This window comes from Sipha flava, unplaced genomic scaffold (genome assembly GCF_003268045.1).
Source record: "Sipha flava isolate LNK unplaced genomic scaffold, YSA_version1 36_pilon_pilon, whole genome shotgun sequence".
NCBI lineage: Eukaryota > Metazoa > Arthropoda > Insecta > Hemiptera > Aphididae > Sipha > Sipha flava.
In genome coordinates this window covers 2,573,826-2,584,155 of record NW_020273076.1, presented here as the reverse complement: position 1 = coordinate 2,584,155, position 10,330 = coordinate 2,573,826, and positions in this window count along the sequence as shown.

The following is a 10,330-nucleotide window of genomic DNA, read 5'->3' as shown; positions in this document are numbered from 1 at the left end:
GTCTGGTCTATTTCTTCATCTTCTTCTTATCATTCATATGGGGTCAGCTAACAAATAACAATACCGAAGATGAACTTGTGATATATTATCTTATGTTTGAATTAATAACCAGTGTATAAAGCAAATTAAATTGCTGTAATTATATATACTATATACTTCATATTATCAAGTAAAAATAATAAACAGACTAAGTTAAATGGTTATATTTTATATTATAATTCGTGGGAATAAGCTAAAAGTTTGTTTATTGATTCTGAATTTTAAATTTTTCCAAAATGTATAAATCAAGGCAAATTGTAGGTTGCTTACTAATTTTTTATCGTCGTCAAAAGTAAATTTATTATTATTTAGTCGAATTTATTTAGTCTATTAAAATAATTAATCCAATATCTGATTTACTATAGAATTGAAATTAATGACGTTTAACAATCATAATTGGTCAAATTATTAGGCATTATGATTGTAAAGTATCAATTTTGTCATGTATGATTATTTAAATTTGTCAGAAATGTTGATGAAACTATAAATTATTCTAAGTTATTTTATTTATTTATTCGTATGACAAAAACAGTAAACAAGTAATAATGTATATGATAATTATAATAATTAATAGATTGGTAAGGTAAAATGTTATAAAATTAATAAGGCTATATCAGCAAAACAATAAAAAAGAAAAAACAATTAATATATATATATATATTACTTATTGTAAAAATCCTTACTAAGTTAATATTAAATGCGTACAATTTTACTTAATAACTAGAATAAAAGTAATATATAAACGTAAGTATTTAACTTATGAAAAACAATAATATAATAAAGACATTACAAACAGCCCTAGGCATATAATTATAAAATAAATCTATATGACTGGCAATACGGTTACCTAAAGATAAAATATGAAAGAAGAAAGATATGGAATTATAATTACTTATACACAAAAAAATGTGAAGCAAATTTTATTTTGCCAAGCAGTTATTAGTTGTGTTAAGTCCAATTAACGACAATAAATCCGGGGAATTAACAAAACCATTTAATAAGTTATAAATAAACAATACATCGGCAATACTTCTTCTCGCTTCATAGAGTGAGAACTGCATCTGGGAAATTTTAAAATTATACGAGTCACTTGAAATCCATAAATGTAATTTAGGGACTGGGTGCAAGAAGGGAGTTTTCGTAGAAAGTTTTTCTTTTTTTATTCAGAAACATCTATATTTTTATTTTTATTATTTAAAAACAAATATACAATGTGGCGAAGATAGAGAGTTATAATTTGATACATATGCTTAAAAACTAAAATTAAACTCAGATTATTATGTAATTATACAATACAGAGAGAGAAAGAAAAACAAAATATAATAAAGTTAACCTTAGTTAAATTTAAAGATACATGAAACCATTCATTAGTTAATTTTTTAGTGTTATTATAATTAATTAATATTAAAATTCTTCTTTATAGAGAAAAGCATAGAATTAAAATAAGAGGACCAAGATAATCAACAAATTTTTGACCATCTGATTTTTTAAAAAGTGATGTTTTAGCATCGAATGATGGAAAATCTATTTTATTACTAATTTCATTTTTATCAATCCACTGATCTAAGTGTTTAACCACCCACAAAATAGCCATTTTTTTGAAAACAAGGTCAATTGGTAATACGTTGAGTTCCTTGACCAGTTGATCTAACATAGTTTGTTTTTTGTAGACATACGAGTTTTATATTATATGTGATCAAAATTTGAGTTTGAAATTTTACAGAAGCGTTAACGTAATTGTATGTAAATGCTTTTTTTACATAGAACCATATATGTTTCTTAAATTTATAAATAATATCAATTTTGATAAATTTCAGTGATTCTAAAATAATGTAATGTTTTTGTATTGTTATTTGTGTTTTTATTAAAAGTAATGAATAAAGTTATGAAATTCTAGTTCTTTAATTATTTTGAATGAAATATAATAAATAGTTACTACATATAATAGTTATTCATTGATACAAGAAAATCATTTTTATGAATGAACGTCTCATTTATTTATAATTTGGTGGACACAAAAAAAAAGAGAACTATCAATTTTGTTAGTTTAAAATATAATAAATTATACATATAATAAATATAATAAATTTAAAAAATAAAAAAACTCTCGGTAAAAATTGAAATATTGTATTCTGCCTATAGTTTTCCACTTTTGATCTCCGTTTTAAAATGTTTTTAAATATTTATATCACTTTCACTCTCGCCAACGAGCGTTGTTGTGAGGATACAACAAAAATTAGTGTAAGGTGGATGTAATGATGTACATAATTTGGTTATATATTATGTCAAAAATAAGTTGTAATAGTGTACACTACCACATGTAGGAAAAATACCAATAAATAACGATTCTTTCGACATGCACACAGACAACACAATTCAACTAATAGAAGCCTAACCCAACATTAATCTATTCAATCAATATTGAGGGTCAAACCCTCAAAGAACCGATCCAAGGTTCATCATAGGTCTATACGTTCCTATATTACAGGGACAACTCACCTTCTCCTGACGCTCTTGTCCGTTGACCAGCAATGCATGCGTAAGGAGCTTTTGGTCATATACGTGCGCATCGATGCGAGGACAGGAGTTCATTCTGACGAACTAAGTGCAATTGTCTACCATTCATTTTTTTAAGTTTTGTGTCGTTTGTGTGATTTTCAAGGAATGTCCATCATCAGTTTTGAATACAATGTCTGTTTCAATTTATTTCCACTTTCACTCTGTATTTACCACAATCGTAGTAGATCTAGGAAACAAAAACAACTCGTTATTTTCATCGAGAAACCTACGAAAATAGCCTTATTCTTAAATTTGTTCAGAATACAAACTATGTTTAATAAAAGAAATTCTCATCTTCAATTGAGATAAAATAATTATACTTATTCGGAAGTAAGAAGAGTTAATTCGTTTTGGAAATCCAGTTAAAAACGATTAAAAGATAGCCCTTATAGTCATTACTTCGTATTGTAATTGTTGTTTAACACATACGTTTTACGCTTTATATATTTTATACTTGGGCTCAATTCTTTCTTCTTAGATTATGAGCGATTGTTATATTTTACTTGAACAGGTAAGAAACTATTGGTTTTTTTCATAGAATTTATATGGTTCCAAAATGGTTTAATATTTGTAAAGATCCTATATTCGATATTAGCAACGTGTTGAATAAGGTACAAGGATATAATTTGATTATATTATTTTATAGTTTAGACAATATAAGATGCATATAAATAATATAAGATGCGAAGCACAAAGTTTACGTTTATTTTATACACATTTATTTTCAATTATGATTTTTCTGAGCTCCGCATTAGCATATACTAGAGAATAATTATTATACATTTTCATTTTTGAAACAAATTACGAAAATGCATCATAATTAATTTGATAAAATTTAGTAATTTAATTTTCGAAAGATAAATTATTATTTAGATTAAACTCGAAATCAATATTAGAAAGGAAACGTAAATTATTCATAAAATTAAAATTTTTTAAATTAAAAATAAAAGGAGTTTCATAGTTATTGCTTTTAATAAAATTAGAGAATTTTAAGCCTAAATCTAAGGGAGAGTGATAATTATCAATTATAGGTATCAATGATTCAAAAGTAGAATTAAGATAAGTAAATTATATCTCAATCAAGAATGCGATCAATACATTTTCGAATAGTAAAATTTGAAAAATTAATATAACAATTATATTCCATGTATTCTGTCGGTATTATGTCAGTAAAGAATTTAATAATATTAATCATGAACTATTACTTAAAAAACTTTATTATGCTGGAATTAGCGGTATTGAAAACGACCTTCAGATTATACTATTATTCATAGGCGTGATGTGCGTAGGTGCCCGGCGGCTAAGGGCCTAAGGCACCCGTTGAAATTATTATGGGGGGGGGCATCCATTAGAATATTGGATATTTATAACGTGTATTTAAGCATAATTAAAATTGAAAATATTATCATATCTATTCAACAACTAAGAGATACTGGATTTGATGACTTATGGGAACAAGTTTCAGCAAAATCTAGTGAGTTAAAACTGAAAAAGCTAAATGAACTGAGAATAAAAAACCTCCTAAGAAATTATTTGAAGATGAAGGACATACATTTTCATCAGTTAGAAAAAATACAAAATTACATTTTACATAATCATCATTAAATAACCGATTTCAAAAAAATGTAATTAATCATTTATGCGAACTTGAAAAATTTATAATTGGTAAAGAAAAATTGGTAACATATGTTAGTTCCTTTTATGGGGTTGATTTCAATCAAGAAAAATTCAAGTTTCATAGAGATATGTTTTTAGATAGGTATTAAAAAATCAAAAAAAATGAGTATAAACAATACACAATATACCATAGATATATTTTAATCGGATAATTCGATTGGAGCTATGTTAACAGAGTTTAATAATTTTTTTAAAACTATTATGACTGTTCCAGATCGTCTTTTACTGCGGAAAGATCTTTTTCAGCAACACAAAGATTAAAAACATTTTTAAGGTCTACAATGACACAAAATCGTCTTAACGATATTGCTTTATTGCATGTCCATCATAATGAAGATATAGATATTGAGCAAATAGCTAACTCATTTATAAATTCAACTAAAATACGTCAAAATACATTTTTTATGTAAACAGTCAAATTAAATTTATTTTTTGTTTTATTTATTATTATTTATAAATAAGCTATCAATTTGGTATACATTTATATATGATTATTAATTAATATAATATTTTATAATCAATGATGAAATTGCATTTTTCAATGTACAACTTGGTTAATAATATTTTATATTGTATTATTTAATGTTTATATATACGAATAAAACCCTGTTGTGTGACTGGGTATATATAATATTATTGGTAATAATAATAATCTATTATGACTAAAATTATAGATTAAATTAATTAAATATACCATGGGATTATCTGTTAACACAGTATAAGTGAAAAATGGATTTGAAGATAAGATTACAGTGCCATACAGAATTTGTCCTCACCCGTCTGAGCTATTTATAAAAAAGAAAAACAAATGTTAAAAACAAACGTGTTATCAACATTAATATTTATATTTTATTACATTATACATTTATGCACCTTGTTTATTTTCGACGAAAGTATTGTTTCTATAGTATTGAAACTGTCGTGTGTAGTGCGTACAGTTTATGCCTAGTCAGTAGTTATTATTCCGTAATACTATTATGTCATTATGATACGCGTAGGCGCACATAGGAAGGTGCTCGAGGGTGCTTAGCACCCCCAGATTTAAAATTAGCAAACCCGATTTCCTAGAATATTTATTTCAGTATTTCATCGATAATTTGCAAATTATTGTGGTTTATTGGGTTAGACATTTTTTTTCCAATATAAATAGACTGTAATATATAATATAATTGACAAATTCACGATTAAACCAATATTGCATAATTGCACGTTTTAAGGTGCCCACACACTGCTGCGGTACGCGATACAGTATCGGTACAGTAAAGTTGTCGGTAAAATCGTTCAAATGGTTTTCATAGGCATTGCACACACCGCACTAGACCGGTACGGTGCGCGCCTCCGTTATTATTTGTGCGGTACAATTAATAACCATGCTCATAGATCTAAATGGGGGCTTGCACACTAGTGCGATATAATGCCGGTACGGTCTCAAATATCGTACCGGAGGACGGTTTCTGCACCGGTATTTTTAGAATGTTGCATGTACGATTTTTATCGTGTACTGGAATGGTAAAATTAATTATCAAATCAGCTTTAAAAATCATAGGTACTTAAAAAATCAGGAAATTTACTCTGCTGTATAGTAGATTTTATATCTACTTCATGTCTTCATCATTGTGTAGTTTGATAAATTAATTCTAATTAAAATGATGTCACATCCGGGGAAGTACATTATCTATGTTTTATCTTAAGTTTTTTACAATATCTTAATTTTTAAAACGACAGTTATTTTTGAGCTTTTTTAAATTGTAATATTTTACATACCTAGTCATAAACTCCTAAACTCACTAAAAAATTGAGATTTTATAAATAACTTACGAGAAGATAGAGATAATTCATGTTGAAATAGATAATAGGTCAGATTAATTTTGTATTAAAGCTTAATAACACAAAATTAGTTCTGCTGAATACAGATTTGCCATGTTATATGTTTGTAAGACGGAGACTACTCATTACCTACCCGTATCGATAATATTCACACTTTTAAGATTATTATAATTTTATATGATAATATTATAATGCTATCATATTTTCATCAGTTAATTTCAAAAAATCTAGAATTCTGGGCACAATTTCTAAAAACTTATTTCTATAATTTTCCAGCTACCTATATCAGGTACGTAATACTTAAGTACCTACAAAATTTGTAAAAAAACTATTCAACAACTTTTTTTGTTCAGTAATAAATTGTTTTTGGAATAATTTGTCTTTTTTTCATTTTTTTTGGTAGTTGTGTATTTTTATTATATTTATTTTTTTGGATTTTATAAAATGTCTATGTAGTGTATCTATATATTCTACTGTGTTTAATACAAATAATTTAAACCTCGAAGTACAACATTTATGATGTTAATATACATAGACACAGTACAACTTCATATAAAATTGTTTATAAGTTTATAAATACATAAGGTCCTCCCTGAAAATAATAACAGTTTCAATAATAATTGTAGAATCATAATACAATAATTTTAAAATAATAAATTTTAGTATTCTATACGTATCGTACCGCAGCAATGTGTACTTACAAACTGATAAACGTTCCGGTAGGATATTTTCCGGTCCAGTACTCCATATTGAGTACCAGATTAGCTACGACGGTATAAATATCGTACAAAAAAAAAGTAGTGCACTGTATCGATACCGTATCGCGTACCGCAGGAGTGTGTGAGCATCTTTACTGTTTTAGTTTTTATCTAACTATTAAACTATAAACAGCAATCATAATATTTTAGAAAATCATATTATCTTATCTTACTTTGTATTTTTATATTATCTACGGTTACGGTTGGCTACGAAATTATGTTTTATTTATAACTTTGATTATTACTTGGTTTTTAGTAATATTTAACCAGTGGGCTACTCTGAATTGTATGTGGAATGACAAATATTATTACCAATCATACAAACTATATATTTCTATTGATTACTATTGATAAAAACTAATACTAAATAAAAACTATAACTAAAAACAAATAATATTTTCTATCAAATTGACTATGACGGTTATTAATTTTCAGGCATTTAAGTTCAATAACAAAAAAAAAAAAACTTTGTTGTTATAATTTTCATTTTTTATAATATACTTTGCATCATTAATATTTTGATCAATCAGCTTCAAAATAAAAAAGCTATATTAGCTTCATTTAAAAATTTACGTTCTGATGAGGTTTTTAATAAATTTTGGCAAAAGGTTCAAGATTTTTCAAATAAAAATAATATATTATTGACAATACTACCCATAAACGAAGATTAGTTCTTTATTATTTATTTGGACTATATATTATTGCTTTATTTAAAACATATATTTAAAATGTCTGTACCTAAGTCTTTATAATAACATATTGTTAAAAAAATATTTATGTATTTTATCTGACTGTAGTGTCAAACAAAAAACAAAATCGGAAACGTCGTGAACCAACTAAACGTCAAAATTATGATCTGAGTCATCAAACAGGAGCAGTGTCTGAAAATAATACTTCAAACACTATTGGATATTGGCGTACAACAGTTTATTTAAGGATAATTGATGGAATAATTATGAATTTAGAAAAACATTTTTCTGAAGAAAGCTTAGAGCTGGCCAAATCTCTAGACAACTTTTTTTAACTTGGATGAATATAATAGTTCATGTTTTATAAACACTTAAAAGGTATACATTTAATAAAAAAAAACTAGCTATTTAAAATATTTATTACATGGTCATATGTTTTGAAATATTATTATATTAATTAATCTATTTATTTTTTGATATATCAGGATATTTTGAAAATATCGACACTTAGTTTATCAGCAGAAATGCTGGTCTTAAAGAATAGTCTACCAGCCAATTTTGAATTTAAAGACTTGAAAAATCAATATAATTAAGTTCGTTTCCAAATGTTTATAAACTAGTTCAAGTGGGAATGACAATTCCAATTTCTCCTTCAACGTGTAAACACTCTTTTTCAGCTATGTGTAAATTGAAAAATTGGTTACGCATTAGTATGGGCAAAAAAAAAATTTACTAAGCGATCTACGCTTTTTTGAGAGAGATCTTACCAATAAAATAAATGGGGAAATTATATTGGAAAAATTTGCATCTTCAAACAGGAAATTAAATCTTGTTTAATATATTATTAATAATTACATATTATTATAACTTATAATATAATTACTTTTAAATAATCTTTAATAAAAATTAAAAATTACGGCAACGCAGTTGATTATAATATTAGGGAGGCGTGGGGGGCAAAGCCCCCCACAGACCTGTGTACTATAAATTATTCCAGCACCCCCTGAATTCACATACAATGTGCGCCTATGATGATACGTGGTTTTTAGTTGCATGGTTTTTTGAGTGATTTTAAATTACTGATTTATTTACAACTATCTATTTGTAAGGTTGTTGAATATTTTAAAATAACTTGAGTTGTTTTTTTATCCTACCAGGAATACTATAATTGTTGTATTGAAAAAAAAAATTTTAAATTAGTATGAAAGTAGTGGTTGATTAGAGGTTACCCTCAGTTTGCTCCCTCAAAATATATTATGTTCCGACTTCCCTGAGTGATAATGGTGCACAATAACATTGTTTCCGTGGTACTGCTTTTAATTTATAAAATTTAATGTCATAATAAATAAAAATATTGATAAAATACTAAGATTTTATAAACAAGTTTGGAAAAGTAAATCAAACATTTATCTAATTTTTTTTAACTTCCACTAAAAAACGATTTTGCTGAATTTACATAAAATAATATACGCTAATGACAAAAAAAAAATCAAAAATATGCCAACATGTCAATACACATAAAATATGCAAAAACATGCTTTATTAAACTTGAAATTTTTATTACCATTATTATAAAATAGATTTTTATCTCAATTAGCATATTTTCTGATGTAGCAAAGAAAACATGCAAATGCATGAACTTACGAGTCCTGATTATAAGTATTTAAAAAATATAAGTTAAACAATAGTATTTAACTCTTGAATTTATTATTTAACCAAAAAAATAGTACACTGTACAAATAAGGTGTACAAACAGATGGCAGCTCTAGAGGAAAACATTTTTTTTGATGTTTGTAAACTTCGATGTCCTTAAACATCGATGATTTTTCACCGATATATCAAACACATCAATATTTTAAAAATCGATGTATCGACGTTCAAACAATTTTGCCCATCCCTACTATGATACTAAGGCCGGGCAAGACACCCATTAAGTTTTTTAAAACCTGGTGCCTATGCTATTACCATTAGATCATACCTTACTAATAAGACACAGGTAGTTAAATTTAATGATAAATATAGCAGTTCATTAATATTAAATCAAAATGTGTCACAAGGGACTGTACTTGGGCCCATTTTCTTTATTAAATATTCCTATGTATATGGATTGGTTAATATTAATTGATACTGATATAGTATATTTTGCAGATGATACCGTTATTCTCATAAGCGAAAAATATATTGACAAATTATATCAAGGGAAATATTAATTTTTTTATAATATATTAATATATTATTTGAAATTCCACAGACAGCAATGTTTAGCTGTTATAAAACATCAATATTTTGAAAACATTTGATCTAGACTTAAAGTCTTCATTAATTTATGGATTTATTATTTATATTATTATTTTATTAATAATAATGGCTTATAAATAAAATAACGTATTATATAATAATTTTCCGTTGGTTTAGAAAAGTAATATATTTGTTAAAAATTATAAAGCTGTTATCGAAAAATGTCAACTTATCCAATAAAATATTTTACAAACATTTTAAATCTATTATCACTAATAATTAGCAATTAGCTTATAATATTAATAAGTATTGCAATTTAATGCACGAAAAGAAACAAGTGATTTTAATCGGTTATGTTATTTAATTAAAAATAAAATCGTTGTCTAGTAAAAATAATAATATATTGGTAAATATATATATTAATAAAAAAAATGCAGTTAATAGTATTTATTACTAACATTATTATTTATTAAAAATTATATAATGTATCATTTACATACTATGTAAAGATACCTGACCATAATTTTATAACTTATTTTAGAT